The sequence below is a fragment of the Hyla sarda genome, chromosome 9 (assembly GCF_029499605.1).
Source record: "Hyla sarda isolate aHylSar1 chromosome 9, aHylSar1.hap1, whole genome shotgun sequence".
NCBI classification, from domain to species: Eukaryota; Metazoa; Chordata; class Amphibia; order Anura; family Hylidae; genus Hyla; species Hyla sarda.
In genome coordinates, this window is record NC_079197.1 from 131802971 (window position 1) to 131829700 (window position 26730).

Genomic DNA, 26730 nt, shown 5'->3' on the forward strand with positions numbered 1-26730 from the left:
CTGCTACCATATGTTCTCCTCATGCTGATGCCACCTCCAGCCTGTGTCATTCTCCACTATATGGTTTCCTCATGCTGCCGCCACCTCCAGGTTGTGTTATTCTGCCACCATATGTTCTCCTCATGCTGATGCCACCTTCAGGCTGTGTCATTCTACCATCATATGTTCTCCTCTTGCTGCCGCCACCTCCAGGCTTTGACATTGTGCCACCATATGTTCTCCACATGCTGATGCCACCTCCAGGCTGTGTCATTTTGGCACTATATGGTTTACTTATGCTGCCTCCACCTCCAGGCTGTGTCATTCTGCCACAATATGTTCTCCTCATGCTGCCACCACCTTCAGGTTGTGTCATTCTGCCACCATATGTTCTCCTCTTGCTGATGCCACCTTTAGGCTGTGTCATTCTGCCACCATATGTTCCCCCTATGCTGATGACACCTCTAGGCTGTGTCATTCTTCCACCATATGTTCTGATGCTGATGCCACCTCCAGGCTGTGTCATGCTGCCACCATATGGTCTCCTCATGCTGATGCAACCTCAAGGCTTTGTCATTCTGCCACTATATGGTCTCCTCATGCTGATGCCACCTCCAGGCTCATTATGCCACTCTTTCATGATGCCACTGCCACCACCTCCAGACTGTGTCATTGCATCTCCTGCTGCTTGAGGCACCTTAAACTCGTTAATCTCTTCAATTGTGACGTCACATGGTTTCCCAACCCTGCTGCCACATCCAGACGCTCTGCGGCAGTGATTCTAATAGTGAAGCCTGTAATCTGCATTTCATACTGAATAACAGTATTATTTCAACCCAGCACACCTCCTATGCGTGTTATGGCAAGGCAAAGTGTTCTACACCCCTATTGAGGCTCTCTGTAGCCTTGAAATAGACATTGTTAATAGGGATTTGCTGCAAAAGAAATTGGATCGAACCAACCGAATCAAATTTTTCAAAAATTCATTCATCTCTAATAACTATTTAACCCCTTAACGACGAGCAACATAAATGTATGGCACTGCTACCGTACATTTACGGTGCTGCATTTCTTGTTCGTGATAGGAATGGGATGACTGCTGATATCTATTAGCAGCCATCCCGACATATCGCCCAGGGGGGTCCTGAGACCCCTCCCATTGTAATTCACCTGAAGAGCACTTTACATCCACATATGGGGTAATTCCATACTAAGAAAAAATTGTGTTACAAATTTTGGGGGGCTTTTTCACCTATTACCCCTTGTAAAAATGAAAAATGTGGGATAACACCAGAATTTTTGTGAAAAAAAAATAAACTTTTTCATTCTCACGTCCAACTTTAGCAAAAATGTGTCAATCACCTGTGGGGTGTTAAGGCTCACTATACCCCTTGTTACATTCCTTGAGGGATGTAGTTTCCAAAATAGTTTGCCATGTGTTTTTTTATTTTTTTTTGCTGTAATGGCACCATGGGAACTTCCTTAATGCGACATGCCCCCCAACAACCATTTCAGCAAAATTTGCTCTCCAAAATAACATTGTCGCTCCTTCCCTTTTGAGCCCTCTAGTGCACCCACAGAGCACTTTGTATCCACATATGAGGTATTTCCATACTCGAGAGAAATGTAGCTACAAATTTTTGGGGATATTTTTATCTATTACCCCTTGTAAAAATGAAAAATTTGGGGTTGCACCAGCATTTTAGTGAACAAAAATTAAATTTTTAATTTTTACGTCCAACTATAGTGAAAATTTGTCAAACACCTGTGGGGTGTTACGGCTCACTATACCCCCTTGTTACGTTCCTTGAGGCATGTAATTTCCCAAATAGTGTGCCATGTGTTTTTTTTTTTTTTTTGCTGACAAGCCCCCCAAAAACAATTTCAGCAAAATTCGCTCTCCAAAATCCAATTGTCCCTCCTTCCCTTCTGAGCCCCCGCAGAGCACTTTACATCCACATATGAGGTATTTCCTTACTCAAGAGAAATAAAGTTACACATTTTGGGGGAATTTTTTACCTATTACCCCTTGTAAAAGGAAAAAAGCGGGTTTACAAGAACATGTTAGTGTAAAAAAATAAAGATTTTTAATTTTCTTCTCCACTTTTGAATGTCATTTTGAATACTTTAAGGGGTGCAGTTTTCATAATAGGGTCCATTATATGGTATTTATTACATAAAGACCCTCAAATTCACTTCGAAACTGAACTGGTCCCTGAAAAATTCAGATTTTGAAATTTTCATGAAAAATTTAAAAATTGCTGTTTAACTAAAAAGCCATATAATGTCTTCAAAAAGTAAAAACATGTCAACATTATGATGCAAACACAATCTAGACATATTGTATATGTTAATCAACATATCATTTTTTTGGAATGTCCACTTTCCTTACAAGCAGAGAGCTTCAAAGTTCGAAAAATGCAAAATTTTCAAATTTTTCATGACATTTTTTTTTTTTCACCAAGAAATGATGCAAGTATCGACAAAAATTTACCAATAACATAAAGTAGAATATGTCACAAAAAACAAACTCAGAATCAAATTCATAAGTTAAAGCATCCCAGAGTTATTAATGCTTAAAGTGATAGTGGTCAGATTTTCAAAAAACGGCTGCGTCCTTAAGGTCAAAATGGGCTACGTCCTTAAGGGGTTAATATATTTGGTTCCCATAAAAATATTGTAAGGGAAAAAACTGTGAGGTTTTATTACAGTATCCTCAATAAGAAGGCAATTAAGTATGGAGGAGAAGAAGACGTATAGCAGTGGACTGGTGCTAAATACTATTTACTTTATGTTATTTTTATTAATGCCAGACGCTCGACACTTGACATACAGCTTGTATCTTTGGGATATTTAGGTAGAGGTTACTTACCTATCTCTGTTTTTTTGAAGCATTGTTATCTAGTCTTTTATTCTATACAGGCCTCAGCCTTACTGTATACTGGTAGAGCCCTGGACCTATTGTGGTCAGAATTTGGAGGGTAGGGATACCTTGGAGGGTAGGCCTACTTTGCTCTATTTTTATGTCTGTCTGTTTTTTTAATTGTCATTGTCTGGTCATTCCATCTACTAACAATATTTTTTCCTGAATTTATTTGTGGTTGTTTGTCCTTTCTTTCTGACTTTTTTTTTTTCAATGCATGTGCAGTTGCAAGGTACCTGCATCCCTTTTTTGTTGTTGTTTGCAGTGGTGTAGTATTTGCATATCCTCTAGTGGTGAGGCGATGTTACTGCAGCTCAGGTCATGTTCAAGTAACTAGAAATGGCCACTTTAAGTGAATGGAAGATACTGCTGCTGGCTGAAGAATAACCGGGTAATTGATTACCTAGAGCAGTTAAAAAAAAGTATTTCTCACTAACAGTACTTGCTAATTGCAGGTATTTTTGGAGCTCTCCACAAGTGTCCTTGGACAACTCTACTGGTTATTAATTTCACTCTACTGTCAGAAATTTTGTTAGGAGCACCTGGTTGAGGAAAATTTATGGCTAAATAATTGTCTTTCCACTTCCATATTATGGCCCCAACAGTGCTCACTGGAACATTCAGAAGCTTTGAAATGTGAGGTCTTGAGACAGCTCTTTGCTTTTACCCATCATGAGATGTGTCTTGTGATACACCTAAACACTTTTTTGTAGGCCATCAGTTGGGGCTGAACAAGCTGATATTACTTTGCACTGACAAGGGGATGGATTGCTATTAATGAATAGATTTCAGTTTGTTTTGGCTTTCCATCCCTTTTTGTCCCTCTCTTTCTTCATGTGTTCAATACTTTTTCCCTGTGTCATTTCCCATTATTATGCTTTAATGTTTGTATTCCATGTTTTTCTGTGTTGATGTGTATTCACACCTGCTTTTCCTGTTTGACCAGTTTTTGCATGTTGTGTGCTTTGGTCAAGATAGTGTTAATGTTTCCTGCCAATAGGCTCCCAAGTGGGGTTATTTAGACCACAGATCTGCTGGAATTTCTGTCTGCTGTTTGCACTATGTTTCACATAACACCTTAGTCTGTGCACATGTATCCTGAGTTCAGCCATGGCTTCTTATCCTGTGTTCGTGTATCTTTATTTTAGCCTTGTTATGTTTGTACTTTTCTCAGGGTTTTAGTGTTATGCTTTGTATATATTTAGTATACCTTGTTTAGACTCGTGTTTAGATTATATTCTGTTATCAGTCCTGTTAAGTTCTTGTAGTCAGTCATTCCTGTTTAGAATCTTGACCCGTATTCCTCCATGTTTTGGAGTTTGGCTTTTGAAGTTTTTCTTGTATCTATCTAGTGTAAATTGTGTTCTAGAAATCCTGACCTGTATGGTGTCTGACATCAGTTCACCTGTTCATCCCCTGCATATCCTGGTCCTGTTTAGCTGTATTATATTTATCCTGTTATTCAGTCTTGTTAATTTTACCAAATCTACCATTTATCTTGTATCTGGTTCCTGAACTGATTGTCAGTATGCTATATCTTGCTTTGATATTTCTGTTTGTTGCTATTTAGCATTCCTGTTGTGTATTAGGTCATTAGTTTTGTTTGTTGGTTATTGCGTCAACCCCTCGTGTTCTTGACGTGTACCCTTATGCAGAGGAATAAAAAACACAAGAGGTGCGCCCCTAGTGAGGACCGTTTGAGGAGATAAATCAGGGTGAAACAAAAGATGGGCCCTTACCCTTGGGTGTTGCGCTCAGAGCACAACACCTGCAGTGGCGTCTGAAGTGAATGAGAAGCCGGACAGCTGCCACGAGGAACTTCCCGGGGTGACGTCAGTCTCACTGGTAGCAAGGCATACGGAGAAATGAATGGAAAAAGAGTTCCTCTCAATGACCAGCGCCATCATTGAGAGGAACTCTTTTTCCATTAATTTCTCTGTATGATGTGTACCCTGACCTTGCACAGTTTGTTTGTTATTTTGACTCTAATGCCCCAGCACATTAGCGCAGTGTATAGACTGGCTCCAAGTGGTGATTCACCGCTTAGGCGGGCTTTGTGGGTAGTCAGGTAAAGCGGCTTTAGAGAAAGTTAGGGCACACTTCTTCCCTGCCCTACATGACCTGACCACAACATGTACATTGCTTAATTTCTGAGTTTATTTGTTTTTGTTTCTTTGTATGTATGATCTACTTGGGTTGTTGCCAACATCTGGTTAAAAATTCAGGTCAATAGCATCTTTGGAAATATATCAAGTGAGAAAAATGGTGATGTGTTCAATACCTATTTTATCTGCTGAATATGGAGGAAATGCCATCAATAATATTAGTATTGAAACCTGAACACCTTTTTTAAAGAAATGCACACCTACTGCATAATTGGACTTACTTGATAATAAAAGATCTGGCCTGCACTGGCGGAATGGTGGCTCATACTTTTCTTCCCACGTCAGCAACAAGACCCTTGTTCCAGTTCTTGCAGGAAACCAACCTGACACAGTACTCAGTTTTATGGCCAACACACACATTTTGTTGCTGTAACTAGAAAACCTTACATTTTCTTCTCCATGCAGTAGTGACTATGTCACAGCGGACATTACAACTAGTGGAAATGTCCTCAAATTATGCTTTTTTTTTCCTTTCAGCTGTAACGAGTTTAATTGCCCGTCGTGCTTACTGAGTTAATCCTTTCATATTTGTCAAGTCCTTGCCGGCAGATTAAGAGTTCATCTATTCTTCCATACCATCAATAAGACATGTTCTTGAAATCTACGCTTTCTCTTGTGGCACATTCAGTGTCATTCATCAGCATGGTACACAAAGGAAAGCTTTAGGGAATACTGGTCATGTCACACTGAGTTACAGCTTGTTCTGATATGACAAAACACAATAATTATAAAATAAAACAAACAGTGCCCCAGAAAGCAAGTGCTGTAAAATATGTTAGATTTACTGGAGACTGTGATTTTTACGCCTGAGCGTGGTATGTACTATGTGTGTCACACTTTATGTTATACACAGCTCGGGGTAAGATTTCCATTCTAATCTAAGGCTAAACTAGATTTCCAGTGCATTTAATACATGTCTTGGACTTCTTTTAAAAGGCTTTAAAGGGGGTTCTCTGGTGGAAAACACATTTTTTTTTTTAAATCAACTGGTGCCATAAAGTGAAACAGATTTTTAAATTACTTCTATTTAAAAATCTTAATCCTTCCAGTACTTATCAGCTGCTGTATGCGCCAGAGGAAGTTATATAGTTATTTTCTTTGACCACAGTGCTCTCTGCTGACACTTCTGTCTGTGTCAGGAAATGTCCAGCGTAGGAACAAATCCCCATAGCAAACCTCTCCTGCTCTGGGCAGTTCCTGACATGGACAGAGGTGTCAGCAGAGAGCAGTCAGACAGAAAATAACTACACAACTTTTTCTGCAGCATACAGCAGCTGATAAGTACTGGAAAGATTAAGATTTTTTATAGAAATAATTTACAAATCTGTTTAACTTTCTGGCACCAGTTGATTAGGGCAAAAAAATATTTTTCCACTGGAATATCCCTTTAAAGGGGTACTCCAGTAGAAAACAATTTATATTAAATCAACTGGTGAAAGAAAGTTAAATTAGAAGTAGAAAGTAGAAAAAATTGTAACCATAAACCTCAAGGCCGATATCAGATAAACAGATACATGTTGAATGCAAAAGAACCGTGCTTCAAATATATGATGAAGAAATTTATTAAAATGCATATACCAGAAATTGTATGAATAATAAACGTCCTTTCACAGGGCCCTTGTGAGGAGGTAAATGTAATACATATCACAAAATGTAAATGAATAATAGGTTTAAAATCACACCACTGTGTGCAATGTTGTATAATATAATTTTTAGTCCAGCATTTGTAAGTTCAGAAGATGGAACTTTCACAATCCGCAAACTTAAGCAATATGGGTATATAGACCTGAGTACATGAGTTAGACACTAAGGATGAATGTATATTTACCAGCCAGATGAAGTTAACAGATAGATCGCTCCAAAGAAACTGGTGCCGGCAAGCACCCGTCTGAATTGGGATCTGTGTGCGCTTAGTACAGGCGCTGGCGTTCACTTCTGCGGCTGGTCTGCCTGCCGCAGACCTGGTGGATGCCTCTATGTTAGGAGAAACACAGCTGACAGACTCCTGATGACTGGACCTCGTGGAGTTTCTTGGCATCTGACGTCAATGGCAGAAAGGTGGGCTGAAAAGATGGAGACTGCGGCTGTTGTAAACAACAAATGTCGGACTTGCGGTTTTCACTATTAGATGTCTCCAAAAGCAGTGGTGCGTTATTGATGAGTTAAATGCAGACTTTTAGATGCGTTTCAACGACCCTTTCCTCAGTAGAAGCTACTTCTAGCTACTTCTAGCTTCTGACAGTTTCTGACATGGACAGGGGTGTGAGCAGAGATCACTGTGGTCAGACAGAAAGTAAATTCAAAAAGAAAAGAACTTCCTCTGGAGCATACATCAGCTAATAAGTACTGGAGGGATTAAAGGGGTACTCCCGTGGAAAACTTTTCTTTTTTTTTTTTTTAAACAACTGGTGCTAGAAAGTTAAACAGATTTGTAAATTACTTCTATTAAAAAATCTTAATCCTTACAATACATTTTATGGGCTGTATACTACAGAGGAAATGCTTTTCTTTTTGGATTTCTCTGTCATGACCACAGTGCTCTCTGCTGACCTCTACAATCCATTTTAGGAACTGTCTAAAGCAGAATATGTTTGCTATGGGGATTTTCTCCTACTCTGGATAGTTCCAAAAATGGACAGAGATGTCAGCAGAGAGCACTATGGTCTGGTCTTGACGTCAGAGAAATCCAAAAAGAAAAGCATTTCCTCTGTAGTAAATAGCCCATAACCAGTACTGGAAGGATTAAGATTTTTTAATAGATGTAATTTACAAATCTGTATAACTTTCTGGTACCAGTTGATTTAAAAAAAAGTTTTCCACGGGAGCACCCCTTTAACTCATTTCCTGTGCTAAAATAGAGAAGAATTTGGTGAAGATTTAATATCAAAATATGATATAAAAACATATTAATAAGTACAGTTATAAAATGTGTAAACACAAAAAGCATTTTCACCATAGAAGATGTATGTTTATACAAGATTAATAGACATCAGGCTAATAGGATCCAGAAAAACAGGAATTTACCAGGCGCTTCTCCTCACAGAAATGACAGTCTAGAGCATGCTTGATGGGTACAGGAACAGTCAATTTTATTCACTGTTCCTGAACCCATCAAGCAGGGTCTGGACTGTCATTTCTGTGAGGAGAAGCATCTGGTAAAGTCCAGTTTTCCTGGATCCTGTCCACCTGATGTCTATTGATTACTAAAGTGACCTAGAGCCACTTGAGAAGGACGCCGTGGCCAGCTGACCTCCAATTCTACTACGATTCTACATGCAGTTCACGGTGTTGTGCCCGCAGCAGAACAATCTCTGGTAAGTAGACTACATACCCTTTGGGGGCACTCGCTTACCTAAAACCTCTACACTAGGAGCGCACCTTTGTTTTCTTTTTCTGATAAACCTTCTCAGTGCTGTAATTTAGGAGGCCTACCGAGGTCAGAAGCCCCTAGGGGCACTATCACACGCGAAGGTGCCCAAAGATTTGATATAAATAGTGACAAAACTGACAAAACTGTGACATACTATGATCTCTGAAGACAAAACGATGTGTAAAATGATTTGCCCAGAAGCAAATGTCTGCAGGATTATGGTAGAAGGACCAGATCCTGAAAAAACAGACAGCAGAGCAGCAAAGCTTTACAAAAGAGAATGTGAGCCCTGTGTGTAAGTGTGTCTAAGGTCTGTCTTGGGGTCTATATCTTTTTGTTATCTGTATTTTAGGGGTTCTAGTTTGATGTTTGTATATACTTTAGGAGGTTTGGTCTGCAGAGTGAATTGATTCGGTACGCTTAGGTAGTTTTTTATTTTTTATTTTTTGGGGGGTCTGTCCTGAGGTCTGTATTTGTTTGGGTGGGTCTGGGCTGTAACAGTTTAGGGAGTCTAGGGGGATTGGTTTTAGATATGTGTTTCTTCTGGGTTTTGTCAGAGAAGATGTCACTTGTGAGTCACTGGATTTATGGAGAACCTCATAGCTGTTCATTTTCTATAAACACATACTCCTATTTCACAGACGGTATACAAAAAAATGTAAATGTAGCCCAAACTGATTTATGATTGTTCTTGTTTGCCTTGTCTCTACACTGATGCCGTCAGCAATGGCTGGACAAAGTGTAGGAACACAGCTCTTTGACAGAGGGAACGGTAACATCTCCTTGTCAATGCTAGCACAGAAAGGTAGTATTTACTTCAGAAACAGCTTGACAGGGAAGTGCTTTGGGAGGTTGGAGGAGAGGGTAGGGGCACAAGTTATGGGAATCCATGACTGCTTCAGCGTAAATAGCTGAGATACTGCTAGGTATCTTGGCAATTCATTCATTTGTTACAGGATATTGAGCTATAATTGACCGATTTAAAGGCCAACAACTAAACAATTGCATTCATTGAACTAAATGTACAAAACTCATTGAATTAAACATTATTCAGTACATTAAGTGGGCAATGTTTAGAATCCCTATAGAGAATAGAGTCCTGGTTATGCATGTGTGGAGAGAGAGGAGAGATTTTTTTGTGATCGGTGGGGTTCCTAGCAGTTAGACTTCTACCAATTATCTTGTAATCCTCATCCTATGGGTATGGGATAACTGAGTGAACTGGGAACACTTTGTATTGCAATGCGTCTTTTATATTAGCTTAAAATAAATGGCATGTACATATGTAGCCATGGTTATCGTGAATGTGTAAACCCAACACAGCAATGTGGTATGTTAAGATATCCAAATGCACCAGGGATTTAGATAAGGTCAATAATGGAGGAGTAATGCTAAACTTACAGTACAGTAGGTTTCTCATCTTACGTACTTACTGTACAGTAGGTTTCTCATCTTACGTACTTACTGTACAGTAGGTTTCTCATCTTACGCGTTCCGGTACCGCACATCCCTTTCTCAATGAGAAATTGGCAAAGCCAATTTTTCATTGAGAAAGGGATGTGCGGTCCCGAAATACGTCTGATGCTGGCTGAATGAAGGGATCTTTGCACAATACCATACTTGTATCGTCATAAGTTCAAGCGGATTGCGCCTCTTCATCCCGGCATTTTTCCGATAGCACAGCTATCCCCAAATCTATCTAATAAAAGAAACACAGCATTTAGTGAAGGAAAACATTGAGGTCTATTTAAAGTTCTTTGAAGCTTTACATCGTTTCCGGCATCTTAGATTTTTAATACAAAGCTGGACTACTGACATACTGGTTTAGTCTAACACCACCACAAAAGAGTGGTCTAATGTGGCCTGTATTTCAGTCCAGGGCTACTAAGTGTTGTTTATTGCCTTAATTCAAAAAAAAATAAAAAATGGTGTAAAAGATTTTTTAAACCATATAAATCATGATAATAAATAATGTTAAAAATATGCATGTTGCATGTAAAGCCATAGTATGCCATACATGCCTCACCAGACCAGATACAAGTCAATATACTCCAAAGCCGAAGAAGAAGAAGAAAAAGTTCAAGAAAGCACATCCAAATGAAGTGTTCCTCTATTACACTTGTTTCAGCACAGAAGCCTTTCTTTAATATTGCTTCAGAATGGCTTCTATGCTGAAACATCGCAAGATGTAATAACGGAACATTTCACTTGGACGGATTGTCTTGGACTTCCTTGGCTATAATAAATCGGTTTCCCAAGACCACGCAACTTTATCTAAATGAAATCCAAATGGTTTTCCTATCAGTAAGGCTTATTTGGTTTAGTATGCAAGTCATTTGTATCAAGAAGAAATTCAATATAATTCAATACAATTACTGGCATAATAAGATTGATAGATAAAGGCAAACATGATCACAATGGGTGTTTCATAACTATACAGCTTCACAGCTGCTCTTCTTTAGCACAAGGGAACTATATAGCTCGCAATCCATTGGAAACATACCTGCTAAATTTCATATTCATTCTTTCTACACTGTAGTTCAGATTGTACTGACTTACATTTTGTGGCTTTCACTAAATGCAAAAATGTCTTTTTTACTATTCTTTTTTTTACCAGCATTACTTGTATGAAAGGGATATTTTAGCCTTTAAGGGTAAATTTTTGGAACGCTTGGAAAAAGCCATTGCAACTTTTCCACTTGCCAGACACAAAACAGCTTCAATGGAATAGAAAGGTATAAGAAAAGTACTATTACTAAAAAGTACTAAAAACAGTGCATAAAATGGGCTTTCATCTAGCTCTGTAGGCAAAAAAGAAAAGTTATAGTGGTCAAAATAAAGTGATTTAAAGATACTTCTCTTTAAGTTAGCTTGACCAATCCTGTAAAGTCTTTTCTCGGTCTGTGACATGTTTATTTTCTGCTTAGTGATTTGGCTCTGTTGCTGCTATCTTGATTCGGCCCTAGCTTATTGGACAACTCTCTATTTGTTTGTCTGTTTATTCCTTGCCTTTTTTTTTACTTGCACTTGCCTGCTAATTCTTTGTTTCCTGACATCTGTATTGTGTGTGTTTTTTTTTTTTATTATTGTTTTAGACCTTGTTATGCCCCGAAACTTACTGAGAACAAGCACTGCCATCTAGTTGAGGATCCGTTCTTAGGATTGATACTTAAGTAGGCTGGGAAAGTGGCTGCGGGTGAGCTCAGGGCTGTACTCATCCCTGCCCAAAATGACAGATAACATGTCACTTTTACAAAGCACAATTAGTCCTGTAAAAAAATAAGCCCTCTCTATGTGAGTTATGGCTCTGAGACTGGATTCACAAATAGTATTTGGTGACTATTTTGCTTAGTATTTTTTAACCAAAACCAGGAGTTTCAAACACAGAAAAAGTTAATCTTTCCATGATAGTTTTGTTGTGTTGTTCCACTTTTGAATTTGGTTAAAAATACTCACCAAAATACTATGTGGGAATCAAGACCTAGAAGAGGCGGATGATAAAACGAAAACCCAATTGGCCTAGACATTAAGGGGTTAAATATGAATATCATGGGCAGATGAATTTCTGTGTTTCAGGCTCCTTCTTAATTTCAAAGGAAATGCGGAATGAAGACAAGTCAGATAAGATGCCATAACTTACTATGGTGTGAAACCCCTTCAAGTTACATTATATGTCTAGTTAATAGCATTTTAACACAGAAATATGTTGTGATCAGCCCGGTTCCCCAGCGAGCATAAATTATTCTCCATATTGTGTGTAAATTATTCTAGATGTGGTTTGTGAAATTTGCATGATTCTCATCTTTGATCTGCAAAACTAGAGAAAGCTGCTGCTAATCAGATGATCAGAATTATCCATTAAATCTAAAAAGAGAAAACCGCATAAAACATTAAAGACGGTTTATCATATTCCCCACATTAATATGCCACACATTCCATGACCTTCTTTTTACCTCCAATGTGGCACCATTAAGTTAGTTGACCTACCGAATGTAAGCACAGACATGAGATAGCTATGAATTTGTGGGTGAAAATATAAAAATACAACTGTTTTGTTCAGTGGTTTTCAAACTGTGAACCTCCGGCTTTTGCCAAACTACAATTCCCAGCAGATCCCATCATAAGCTAGGATGCCCAATGGCTGTCCGGGGCCTGCTGGGAGTTTTGCAACAGCTGGTTGGCCACAGTTTGGAGACCACTGCTTTAGATACTTGTTATCCCAATAGCTGACTTCATGGGTCAGTCTGGAGACCCCTTAAGGCATTAGATTGGTGGCAGAACTGTGCTGGATGTTTATCCTGACTACAAATGTACCTTATAGACTTTATTTATATTATATTTCTAATATAACATTGTTTAAAGTCATAGCTAAACTCTCCTTTACCTAGGGCAATCCAAAATGGTTGTTGGAACCCAAACCCAGCCTTAGTAGTTAAGTGGGGTCTGTGCAACCCTGCTGGACACCACTGTCTGTTCGAGGCTACATTGCAGACTTGGCTTTACAGCTCAAAAACTACACGTACTCAGGGATAGTTTGGTGCAGAGCAAACTCCCTGAGCAATCCCTTTATGATTGGACAGAGCACTTTTGAACTGCTCTGCCTGATCACAAAGAGAACTCTGTGGTTGTACAGTTTTAGCTGCACAGTCCCTTTTATCCTCTCGCTGCACTCATAGTTGCATAGTTCTTAAAGGGGTTGTGCGCTGCCCTGACTTTCGGAGCTCCGCTCACAGCGTCCGGAAGTTCATTACTCCGAACGCTGTGTGCAGGCTTCCTTGTTCGCAGCCACCGGGCGTGACGTCACACCCGACCCCTCACGACGTGTCGCCCATCCCCTCGTGACGTCTCGCCCGCCCCCTCAACGAAAGTCTATGGGAAGGGGGTGCGACCGAGGGGGCGGGCGAGACGTCACGAGGGGGCGGGCGAGGGGCCGGGTGTGACGTCATGCCCAGTGGCTGCAAACACAGAAGCCCGCACACAGCGTTCGGAGTAATGAACTTTCGGACGCTGTGAGCGGAGCTCCTAAAATTAGGGCAGCGCACAACCCCTTTAAGGTTGAAAAAAGACCAGAATCTATCAAGTTAATCTATCAACTATCAAGTTAAAGGGGTGCTCCAGTGCTAAGACATCTTATCCCCTATTCTATCAAAAGGATAGGGGATAACATGCCTGATTGCGGGGGTCCCGCCACTGGGGACCCCCGTGATCTTGCACGCAGCACCCCGTTATAATCAGTCCCCGGAGCATATTCGCTCCGGGTCTGATTACTGGCGATTAGAGATGAGCGAATCGAAGTTGACGAACCCAAATTCGTTCCGAATTTCATGAAATATTCGATTCGCAACGAATACGAATATCGCCGCGATTCTATCGCGTGAATCGCTTCATTAAACTCCATTTTACAGCATTCCAGGCTATTGGAGAGCTAAGATGGCGGATCCACATGTCAGTACATGGGGCAGGGGATTATGGGAGGGTGGGAAACAGTGGCGGGAATGAAGGTAGGCGGGCTGACCCTGAATCACATGTGAGATGCAGCCTATCAGTGTTCACTGACCCCTGTGATGTCACAGGCCCTATATAATCGGCGGCCATCTTGCCTCTCTTCATTTCATCTATGCACTCAGATGGAGAGGACGGGACTGTGTGTGTGTGAATAGCTCATACCACAGCGTTACACTGCAACTGCTAGTCACATCAGCATTAGGAAAAGACAGGAGTGCAGAGTGCTGTGCTGTTACTCTGAGAAGGATCATTGATAGCTAAACCTCCTATTCACATTATTGAGCATTGCAGCAGAGAGGGGCAGATAGCTGTCAGCTTCCTCATACAGATCTCCAAGCTGCCTGAACTTTCTGAAGCATCTTATCATGTCCTCATTGTTCAGCCCAATTGAGTTTATTTTTATTTGCTCCACAAATCATCTGCTGCTCAGAATTGTGTGACAGAGTGCAATTTAGGGTTTAATCCCTTGAAGTTCATCTGTCAAGGGGCTGGCTACATACTGTGCAAGTCCAAACAATACTATTCACTGTCTTTTTTTTAAATAGTTTTTTTCTGCGTATAGTTATGCATATATAACTGCCCTCATCAGTGCATACCGCATAGGTACATGCAAGTATTGTACCATTTAGTACCTGTTAAGCGGTCCAGGTGCTCCATACTGTCAAAGTACAAACCATAGTATCCACCGGCTGGTGTTTTACAAAAATACAGGGATTTTTTTTTCTGCTAATAGTTAGGCATATTACTGCCCTCATCAGTGCATAGCGCATAGGTACATCCAAGTATTGTACCATTTAGTACCTGTTAAGCTGTCAAGGTGCTCCATATCGTCAAAGTCCAAACCATAGTATCCACCGGCTGGTGTTTTTCAAAAATACAGAGTTTTTTCTGCTAATATTTAGGCATATTACTGCCCTCATCAGTGCATACAGCATAGGTACATCCAAGTATTGCACCATTTAGTACCTGTTAAGCTGTCAAGGTGCTCCATACGGTCAAAGTCCAAACCATAGTATCCACCGGCTGGTGTTTTACAAAAATACAGAGTTTTTTCTGCTAATAGTTAGGCATATTACTGCCCTCATCAGTGCATAGCACATAAGTACATCCAAGTATTGTACCATTTAGCACCTGTTAAGCTGTAAAGGTGCTCCATACCGTCAAAAAGTCCAAACAATAGTATCCACCGGCTGGTGTTTTACAAAAATACAGAGGTTTTTTTTCTGCGTATAGTTAGGCACATTACTGCCCTCATCAGTGCATACCGCATAGGTACATTTAAGTAGTGTACCATCTTTAACCTGTTAATCTGTAAAGGGCCTACATACTGTGAAAGGACAGCCATAAGTAATCATCTGCTGCTGTTCTAGACAAATACTGTTTAAAGAGTAGTGTAGCATATTGTAATACCCCCATAAACGCACTAAGTATGTCAGGCAGAGAAGTGCCAGGACATGCACAGAGGAGTGGCAGAGGCCTAAATACTTCAGGCAGAGTTGGCAGCAGACTTGGGGCGAGTGGCAGCAGGAGTCGCAGCAAGAGGCCTGAGCTCCCTTTATCAGCCAGCGGTCGTGTCTCCACCAGCAACCCATCTGCTGTCGTGGATTGGTTAACACGCTCATCCACATCATCACAAGTGACATCTGACTCCCCCAGTCAACAGTCGGTGGGTTCCTCAGACACAACCCTCAGTTGGCATGGCCCGGGAGCAGTCCCTGTCCTCCCATTGCCTTTGTTCTATGCTGTTCCCTCTCCTAAAGAAGTTTCTTAAGCTGTTGGTTCAGCTCCACTATTTACTGAGGATGATCTAATAGAGCACAGTCAGCTACTGGACAGCCAAGAAGGGGAGGAGACATGCGCTGCTTGCTCCACTAGGCGGCCAAGTAGTGATGCGGAGAGTGACGTGGGAGGCGGTGTTGCAAGTGTTCAGGGTCCTGAAGCAGACACTGTTGGGGAACCTGAGGAGGACATCAGTGACGTGCACACAACTGTTGATGATGATGAAGCCGATCGCAATTGGGAGCCGGGTGCAGAAGGGGCTTCATCATCATCAGGAGAAGAGAGTTGCAGGTTGCCCTTGAGGCAGCAAGGCGGTAGCACGGTTGCCAGTCAGCGTGGTGGCAGGAGTGGAAATTCAGAAGCCAAACGTGCCGGGGGAGACCACCTGATTCGCGGCAGCCTACCTTTCCGGGAGGTAGTGGAACAGGGGATCCTGGAGACGGCACCAGTAGCAGTCCATTAGTGCAGACTGCGGGTGGGAAAATTCGCTACTCGGCGGTGTGGAAGTTTTTCATAAGGCATCCGGAGGAGGTTCACGTAGCCACATGCAAGATCTGTCGGCAGAAGGTGAAGCGTGGCCAGGGTCCCAATGTCGGCACCATGGCCCTACGTCAACACATGCTTTGCCACCATAAAGCGGCCTGGTAGAACCATGGCACCAATGTAGTGGTCCAACCTGCTGCATCACCCAGTGGCCATCCGCTCCCTGATTCATCCAGCCATGGCTCCACCACCTCAGCCGAAGGGAGCTTTGTGTCAAACCCTCCTTCTGTCGCTCCTGCTTCTCCCGCTTTTAGTCAGCCATTCCGCCAACAATCCATCGGCGAAGCCATGTCCAAGAAACAACAGTATGCGCCCACTCATCCAATGGTGCAGAAGTTGAATGTGCTCCTGTCCAAGTTGCTGGTGTTGCAGTCCCTCCCTTTTCAAGTGGTGAACTCTGCACCTTTCAGAGAATTGATGGCTTGTGCAGAGCTGAGGTGGAGAGTAGTGTTGCTCGCGAATATTCGCAATTCGAATATTATTCGCGAATATCGCATATTCGCGAATTCGCGAATTTCGCGAATATAGCGCTATATATTCGTAATTACGAATATTCGTTTTTTTTTTTTTTTTTTTTCACAGTACACATCACAGTGATCACCCCTCTCTGCTTCCAGCTTGTGTGGTGTAAAGAAGGCTCTAATACTACTGTGTGAGACTGGCGTGCGAAAATTCGCATATGCGAAAATTCGCATATGCTAACTTCCGCATATGCTAATTTTCACATATGTTAATTTTCGCATACGTGAAGTTTCGCATATGCGAAAATAAAACGAGAATGTTCGAATATTCGCGAATATATGACGAATATTCGTCCATATATTCGCGAATATTCGCGAATTCGAATATGGCCTATGCCGCTCAACACTAGTGGAGAGTCCCAAGCCGTCATTTCTTTGCGAAGAACCAACCAATACCAGCCCTGCATAAGTTTGTACAAGAGAAGATGGGCCAGTCCTTGAGCCTGTCGGTGTGTTCAAAAGTGCACGGCAGCGCCGACGTGTGGAGCTGTAACTACGGGCAGGGACAATACTTGTCTTTTATGGCTCACTGGGTAAATGTGGTTCCTGCACAGCCACAACAGCAACTTGGACAGGTCACACCGCTTCCTCCTCCACGCTCTCGCTCACAGGCAGTTGGTCCTCTTACAGTGTGCAACGCCGCCTTCTCATCCTCCACCGTGTCCTCGGCCTCCACTGCATGGCCAAATCTCGGTGGTCCTTCATCGTATCATGTATGTAGGGCACGGCGGTGTCAAGCTGTTCTTCACATGGTTTGCTTTGGCGAACGGAGTCACACAGGGGAGGAACTGCTAGTTCATTTGTAAAGAAATCCGAGTATGGCTTACTCCACGAAATCTGGAAATGGGAACCATGGTGACCCACAACGGGAAGAACATTGTGTCCGTGCTGCGACAAGGAAGTGTGAAACATGCGCCCTGCATGGCACACGTGTTGAATCTGGTTGTCAAGCGCTTCCTCAAGTCTTCACCCCATTTGCAAAACATCCTGAAAATGGCAAGGAAACTGTGCATGCACTTCAGCCACTCGTACACCGCCAAGCACACCTTCCTTGAGCTGCAGCGTCAGAAAGGTATCCCACAACATAGTCTTATTTGTGACGTTGCCATACGTTGGAATTCCACCCTCCATATGTTGAACAGACTATACTAACAAAGAAAAACCATCACCGATTTCTTGATGATCCAAGCAGATAGGAGTACTCCCCTGTGTAACTTCAATGTGAACCAGTGGCAGCTCATACGGGACACCTCCCGTTTGCTGAGGCCCTTTGAGGAAGCCACATTATTTGTAAGTCGCCTAGATTACGCCATGAACGACGTAATTTCACTCCTGCATTTCCTACAACAAATGATTGAAACCATGGCTGGTCACAACAATGGAGACGTTGCGCCTATATCTCAAGGCTACATGGGCCCTGTGGGGGCTGAACTGGAGGAGGAGGATGATGAGGGGCAGAGCGAGCACAGTTTAGGTTGGATGAGGAGGAGGAGGAGCAGGAGCAGCCAGAGGAGCTAGAGGGTTATGAGGAAGTTGAGACAGAGGACCCAGACACACCGTGGCAGTATGCAGTGGAGATGGAGGCAGGTAGTCCCTCCGAGTAACTGGCGCAAATGGCACGATGCATGCTCAGTTGCTTGCGTAGTGACCCCCGAATTGTCAAAATTCGTAAGCGGGATGACTTCTGGATCTCCACCTTATTAGACCCTCGCTACCGTCCCAAAATGGGGGCCTTTTTTACACCCACTGAGAGGGAGGACAAACTGACCTACTACAGAGAGTTTCTACGTAGTCAGTTGGCTGATGCCTATCGGCCACATGGTCCATCCACTCGCAGGTCTGACTCGGGGGGCCCTCTGCGCTCACCTTCCACTGCCACGGCTGCTGGGGAGGGGAGGGGTGGCAGGAGCAGTACCAGCTCAATCAGCAGCAGCCTGAGTCTACAGTCGCTGATGAGTAGCTTTCTTCACCCGCATAGTGAAGAAACTCATCAGCAGCAGGTAGACATGGAGCAGGACCTGAACCAGCAGGTGGTGGCATACCTTGACATGACCCTGCCAACAACCATTGAAGATCCGCTGAACTTCTGGGCAGCCAAACTTCATTTATGGCCATAACTAGCAGCGTTTGCCCTGGAAAAGCTGTCCCGCCCAGCCAGTAGTGTGCCATCAGAGCGGGTGTTTAGTGCGGCCGGGGCCATAGTCACCCCAAGGCGATCTCGTCTGTCCACTAAAAATGTGGAGAGACTGACGTTTGTCAAGATGAATCAGGGATGGATCAGCCAGGATTTCCAGCCACCAATGCCAGATGGCTCGGAGTAGTTTGACCATGCTCCTACAACAAAAATTTCTTAATTATGGTTGGTTATGAAACCCTCTGGGGCAGACCTGGGCATTGTATGGCCCGCTTGCCATATACGGCCCTTTGATTGGCTCTGACCGGCCCTCGCTGACTGGGGGACAAATATGCTGCCTAATCTGGGGGACATCTATGCTGCCTAATCTGGGGAACAAGTATGCTCCTAATCTGGGGGACATCTATGCTGCCTAATCTGGGGGACATCTATGCTGCCTAATCTGGGGGACATCTATGCTGCCTAATCTGGGGGACAAGTATGCTCCTAATCTGGGGGATATCTATGCTGCCTAATCTGGGGGACATCTATGCTGCCTAATCTGGGGGACATCTATGCTGCCTAATCTGGGGGACATCTATGATGCCTAATCTGGGGGACAAGTATGCTCCTAATCTGGGGGACATCTATGCTCCTAATCTGGGGGACATCTATGCTGCCTAATCTGGGGGACAAGTATGCTCCTAATCTGGGGGACATCTATGCTGCCTAATCTGGGGGACATCTATGCTGCCTAATCTGGGGGACTTCTATGCTGCCTAATCTTGGGGACAACTATGCCCCTAATCTGGGGGACATCTATGCTGCCTAATCTGGGGGACAACTATGCTCCTAATCTGGGGGACATCTATGCTGCCTAATCTGGGGGACAAGTATGCTCCTAATCTGGGGGACATCTATGCTGCCTAATCTGGGGGACATCTATGCTGCCTAATCTGGGGGACATCTATGCTGCCTAATCTGGGGGACAACTATGATGCCTAATCTGGGGGACAAGTATTCTCCTAATCTGGGGGACATCTATGCTCCTAATCTGGAGGACATCTATGCTGCCTAATCTGGGGGACAAGTATGCTCCTAATCTGGGGGACATCTATGCTCCTAATCTGGGGGACATCTATGCTACCTAATCTGGGGGACAACTATGCTCCTAATATGTGGGAAACTGATGCTTCTGGCCTTAGGCCTATAATTTTTTGAAGTTTAGCAGTAGCTAAATACATGCGTAATGCAAATGTCAACATTGATCTTTAAATCTAAGGAGTTATGAAACCCTCTTGGGTACTGCGAATGACTGCTCTAGAATCATTCTGTGTCTTTCAGGAACTACTTGCCTCCCTGGTGCCTCAGGCCTTGGGCCTATCATTTTTTGAAGTTTAGCAGTAGCTAAATACATGCTTAATGCAAATGTCAACATTGATCTTTAAATGTAAGGGGTCATGAAACCCTCTTGGGTACCGCGAATGACTGCTCTAGAATCATTCTGTGTCTTTCAGGAATTACTTGCCTCCCTGGTGCCTCAGGCCTTGGGCCTATAATTTTTTGAAGTTTAGCAATAGCTAAACACATGCTTAATGCAAATGTCAACATTGATCTTTAAATGTAAGGGGTTATGAAATCCTCTTGGGTACTGCGAATGACTGCTCCAGAATCATTCTGTGTCTTTCAGGAAATACTTGCTTCCCTGGCGCCTCAGGCCTTGGGCCTATAATTTTTTGAAGTTTAGCAGTAGCTAAATACATGCTTAATGCAAATTTCAACAATGATCGTTAAATTCTCGGGGCTCTGCCAGGGCCTTCTCCTACCCCGCCGGGACCGATCCGAGGACCTCACAAAACCATCCAATTGTTAGTAGAGACATGCAGTATGTACAAGGGGCAGGGACTTAATGAACCCTAGCTTATGACCCACACTTAGTTGTGATTCTTCTTTCCTGGCAAAAATTATCCCTATCGCCAACTGGGGCCGGGTGCAGAAGGGGCTTAATCATCATCAGGAGAAGAGAGTTGCAGGTTGCCCCTGAGTCAGCAAGGCGGTAGCACGGTTGGCAGTCAGCGGGTTGTGGCAGTAGTGAAAATTCAGGAGACAAACGTGCCCGGGGGAGACCACCTGCTTCGAGGCAGATTACCTTTCAGAGAGGTAGTGGGTTACCCGCACCTGTCGGTGAAAGATAGAGACACATTAATCCGTTCAGTGGAGCGCTAGTGCAGCCCAGACATCTGAGGCCATAACACACCTGTTATTGCTCGATCTCGCAATTATTGTGCAATGTAAGGGGTTATTAAAGCCTCTTGGTTACTGCTGAGGTCTACTCCTGACTGTTCCTGGTGCAATGTATGGGGTAATTAAACACTCTTGGGTAGTGTTATTTTTAAATTTACTCATAATTTTATCAGTAATAAAATTGAATTTTGCAGAATGCTAACCGTTACACAACGGAACGCTTGTTGCGTGTGATTTTTTAATGAAAATTTAAAAAAAAAATACGGAGAGGGATTAACCCTGCTTAATCATTTTTGGCAAAAAAACTCCTTTGGTGATCTGATCTTTTGGAGACAGATGCACTTACACACATATGTCATAATTTTTTATTTTTTATTTCAAACATTGTTATTTTTAAGAAGAAAGTCTTTGGTTGGTCCACCATTATAGAGTCTTCTGAACTGTTGGATATGCGCTTTTTTTTACACAAAGGTATACATTTAAAAAAAAAATACAATTTTGTTGATTTTGGTGGGGATTGTGAAGCCCTGTGTGTACTGGTGCATCAGCCAACTCCAGGCTGTGTGCTTGAGACAATATATGGGTTACTGAAGCTGCTGTGGTGGGGCCTGGGTCTGGTAAGTTAACATTTTCTCATAGGTAGCACCCGCTATCCAAAATCTTTTTCAAAAATTTCTAAAATTGTGGTGCTTTTTGAGGGGGATTGTGAAGCCCTAGTGTGTACTCGTGCATCAAGCAACTCCAGGCTGTGTCATTCAGGCAATATATGGGTTACTGATGCCGCTGTTGGGCCTGGGTCTGGGAATTTCAAATTTTCTCATAGGTAGCACCCGCTATCCAAAATCTTTTTCAAAAATTTCGAAAAATGTTGTGTTTTTTGGGGGGATTGTGAAGCCCTATTGTGTACTCATGAATCAGTCAACTCCAGGCTGTGTCATTCAGCCAATATATGGTTTACTGATGCCGCTGTTGAGCCTGGGTCTGGAAATTTCAAATTTTCTCATAGGTAGCACCCGCTATCCAAAATCTTTTTCAAAAATTTCTAAAATTGTGGGTTTTTTGGGGGGGAATTGTGAAGCCCCACTGTGTACTCGTGAATCAGCCAACTCCAGGCTGTGTCATTCAGGCAATATATGGGTTACTGATGCCGCTGTTGGGCCTGGGTCTGGGAATTTCACATTTTCTCATAGGTAGCACCCGCTATCCAAAATCTTTTTTAAAAAATTCTAAAATTGTGGTGTTTTTGGGGGGGATTGTGAAGCCCTGGTGTGTACTCGTGCATCAGGCAACTCCAGGCTGTGTCATTCAGGCAATATATGGGTTACTGATAACCCTGTTGGGCCTGGGTCTGGGAATTTCAAATTTTCTTAAAGGTAGCACCCGCTTTCAAAAATCTTTACCAAAAAATTGTAAAATTGTGGTGTTTTTGGGGGGATTGTGAAGCCCTGGTGTGTACTCGTGCATCAGGCAACTCCAGGCTGTGTCATTCAGGCAATATATGGGTTACTGATGCCGCTGTTGGGCCTGGGTCTGGGAATTTCACATTTTCTCATAGGTAGCACCCGCTATTCAAAATCTTTTAAAAAAATTTCTAAAATTGTGGTGCTTTTTGGGGGGATTGTGAAGCCCTGGTGTGTACTCGTGCATGAGGCAACTCCAGGCTGTGTCATTCAGGCAATATATGGGTTACTGATGCCACTGTTGGGCCTGGGTCTGGGAATTTCAAATTTTCTCAAAGGTAGCACCCGCTTTCCAAAATCTTTACCAAAAATTTGTAAAATTGTGGTGTTTTTTTGGGGGGATTGTGAAGCCCTGGTGTGTACTCGTGCATCAGGCAACTCCAGGCTGTGTCATTCAGGCAATATATGGATTACTGATGCCACTGTTGGGCCTGGGTCTGGGAATTTCAAATTTTCTCATAGGTAGCACCCGCTATCCAAAATCTTCAGTTTACCTTTCTTTTTTTAAACTTAGGGATTGTGAAGGCCTAGTGCCTACTCGTGCTGCTTGCAACTCCGGGCTGTGCCATTCATCCACTGTATGGTGTCCTCATGCTGCCAACACCTCCACACTGTGCCATTCAGCCACTATATGGTCTCCTCATGCTGCCAACACCTCCACGCTGTGTCATTCAGCCACTATATGGTGTCCTCATGCTTCCAACACCTCCATGCTGTGCCATTCAGCCACTATATGGTCTCCTCATGCTGCCAACACCTCCACGCTGTGCCATTCACCCACTATATGGTGTCCTCATGCTGCCAACACCTCCACGCTGTGTCATTCAGCCACTATATGGTGTCCTCATGCTGCCTACACCTCCACACTGTGCCATTCAGCGACTATATGGTGTCCTCATGCTTCCAACACATCCATGCTGTGTCATTAAGCCACTATATGGTGTCCTCATGCTGCCAACGCATCCACGCTGTGTCATTCAGCCACTATATGGTGTCCTCATGCTGCTAACACCTCCACACTGTGCCATTGAGCCACTATATGGTGTCCTCATGCTTCCAACACATCCACGATGTGTCATTCAGCCACTATATGGGGTCCTCATGCTGCCAACACATCCACGCTGTGTCATTCAGCCACTATATGGTGTCCTCATGCTGCCAACACCTCCACGCTCTGCCATTCAGCCACTATATGGTGTCCTCATGCTTCAGCTTCATCCAAGCTGTGTCATTCAGCCACTATATGGTGTCCTCATGCTGCCAACACCTCCACACTGTGCCATTCAGCCAGTTTATGGTGTTCCCATGCTGCCAACACATCCACGCTGTGCCATTCAGCCACTATATGGTCTCCTCATGCTGACAACCTGTCCATGCTGTGTCATTCAGCCACTATATGGTGTCCTCATGCTGCCAACACCTCCATGCTGTGTCATTCAGTCACTATATGGTCTCTTGACACTGATGCCACCACCAGGCTCTGTAATTGTGCTGCTGTGCGGCAGTGATTCTAAAAGCGAGGCCAGTAATCTGCATGTTATTCTGAATAACAGTATTATTTCACTAACCCAGCACACTCTATATGCGTTTTAGAACACAGCAAAGTGCTCTATACCCTTATAGAGGCTGTATGTAGGCTAGAAATAGCCTTTTTTAATATAGATTTTCCGCAAAAAAATTTGAAACGAAACAAACTTTTTCGGAAAATTCAGCGAATCGGCCAAATCAAATTTTTGAAAAGTTCGCTCATCTTTACTGGCGATCACGGGGGCCAGAGCATTGTGACATCATGGCCCTGCCCCCATGTGACGTCACGCTCCGCCCTCTCAATGCAAGCCTATGGGAGGGGGCGTGACATTTGTAACAGTGCACTGTCCTCTATTGTGTTAGCCACTTTACAGAGTTTAGTATCATCTGCAAAGATTGCTACTTTACTATATAATCCTTCTACAAGGTCATTTATGAATATATTAAAAAGAATAGAACCTAAAACTGACCACTGTGGTACACCACTAGTAACTGTCACCCCTTCAGAGTATGTACCTTTAATAACCACCCTTTACCAGTTACTTACCCACTCACACACATTCTCCCCCCGCCCAAGCATTCTCATATTATGTACCAACCTTTTATGTGGCACCGTATATCAAATGCTTTGGAGAAATCAGGATATACGGCATTGAGTGATTCTTCCTTGTCCAGTTTTGAGCTCAGCTCCTCATAAAAGCTGATCAGGTTAGTTTGACAGGTTCGTCATAAATCCATGCAGATATGGACTCATACTGCTCTGTTTTGCCCTGTTCTATATTGCCCAAATAAGAGGGAACAGGTCTCTAACTAGCCACCCTCACTATCATGCAGGCATTGGGGTGTTCTCTGTGGAGCCTATCCTAGCTCACAAGGCTCTGATGCTGGGGTCTGAATTTTTTTTGCCAGGTCTTAAGACTGATAATTAAGGGGATGGATATGGTCTGAGATCTTAAAATTTTGGGGGTTCTGATAGATAGGCGTACTGTGTAGGATTTGATTTAGTGAACCTAATTTATGTGTCTAAAGCAAGGGTTTGGAATCTGATCCCTTGGTTTAGGTTTTGATAATTTTTAATTTTGTTTCCTGTGGTATAAGTGATGGATCTCTCTGCTGTCGGAATTTAGCTCAGTAAAGATGGACAAATGGCCTTAAAGGGGTACTCCGCCCCTAGACATCTTATCCCTTATCCAAAGGATAGGGGATAAGATGTCTGATTGTGGGGGTTCGGCTTCTTGGGCCCCTTGCTATCTCTGTGCAACACCCAGCATTCTGAACATAATGTTTACAACGCTTTGCGCGGGCGGCTGTGATGTCACACCAAACCCCCATAAATTGGTTTATATGTGAGGGGGCGTGACAGCTCCTTCCATAGACGTGAATGTAGGGGGCGTGCTGTCACGACCATGGCCGCCCAAACCCAGTGTTCTGAACATAATGTACAGAGCCCTGGGGTGCCAGCACAGAGATCACGGGGGTCCCAGTGGCCGGACTCCCATGATCAGATAGCCTATCCTTTGGATAGGGGATAATATGTCTGGGAGCGGAGTACCCCTTTAAAGAGGAACAAGCTGGGCATTGGTTTCTAGCAGTTCTGTTTGTTTCAAGATGGTAGCCCTGTTTCAGACAATTACTTACCATTTGTATTCCAGCCATCCAACAAAACTCACTAAGCCTCTGCTCTTATAGGTATAAAACTTATTAGTTTCTCTATTATATAAAGCAACTTAGGGTTTCAACTTAATGATCTTTTAACATATTGTACGCATAATAAAAGAGTATGAGGAATGTTTATGTGTACATATTAATGTTAATGGCAAGTTTTATAGCACACGTTTTCATTTCTACTTTTCTGCAGCTGTAAGTATGGTTTTGCCCTTGAACTAATTTCTCCTCTTTTTTTTTATTGTTTAGTTACGTGTAAAGAAATCATTGACTGCAAGCAGTAGACAACCGTGAAGAATACATTTTAAATTACAAAACCACAGAACTGTGTTGAAATATCATTCTGTCCATAAATATGAATCGCCACCTAATATAAAATGCATTCAGACCCTTTTACTTTTTTATTTTTTTTTACATTTTGCTATGTTGCAGCCTTATGTTAAAAAAATCTCTCCCCATCATTCTGCAATCAGTACCCCGTAATACTAAAGTGAAGACAGAATATTAGAAATTTTTACCACTTTATTGCAAAGAAAAAGTCTTGCATTGATATAAGTATTCATACCCTTTACTCAGAACTTTTTAGGTCTCTACAGAGATGTTTGATTGAGTTCAAGTCAGAGCTCTGGCTGGGCCGCTCAAGGACATTCACAGAATTATCCCTAAGCCACTCCTGTTTTGTCAAGGCTATGTGCTAAAGGGTCATGGTCTTGTTGGAAGGTAAACTTTCAGTCCAGTCTGAAGTTAAGGGAAAGATGAGAGAGCCCAACTTGTAGAACCCGAGTACAATCTATACTTTAAACTTTTCAGGACGTAGGGCGTATGCATGCGCCCTGCATCCCGAGTCCTTAAGGACATATGGCGTAATCATACGCCCCTGGGAATTCTGGTCCCCGCCGCTAGCCGGTTGGGGACCGGACCAGGATGCCTGCTGAA

At 42.9% G+C, this 26730-nt stretch overlaps 1 long non-coding RNA gene across 2 annotated transcripts in view; it reads left to right on the forward strand.

The window, feature by feature from the left end:
- The window catches only part of LOC130291688 (uncharacterized), a 67608-nt gene extending 41319 nt beyond the window's left edge, over positions 1 to 26289 (forward strand). For both annotated transcript variants that reach the window (XR_008848002.1, XR_008848001.1), the window contains exon 3: positions 26044 to 26289. This is a non-coding gene — a long non-coding RNA (uncharacterized LOC130291688). The remainder of the gene's footprint in view (positions 1 to 26043) is intronic.
- The last annotated feature ends 441 nt before the right edge of the window (positions 26290 to 26730 follow it).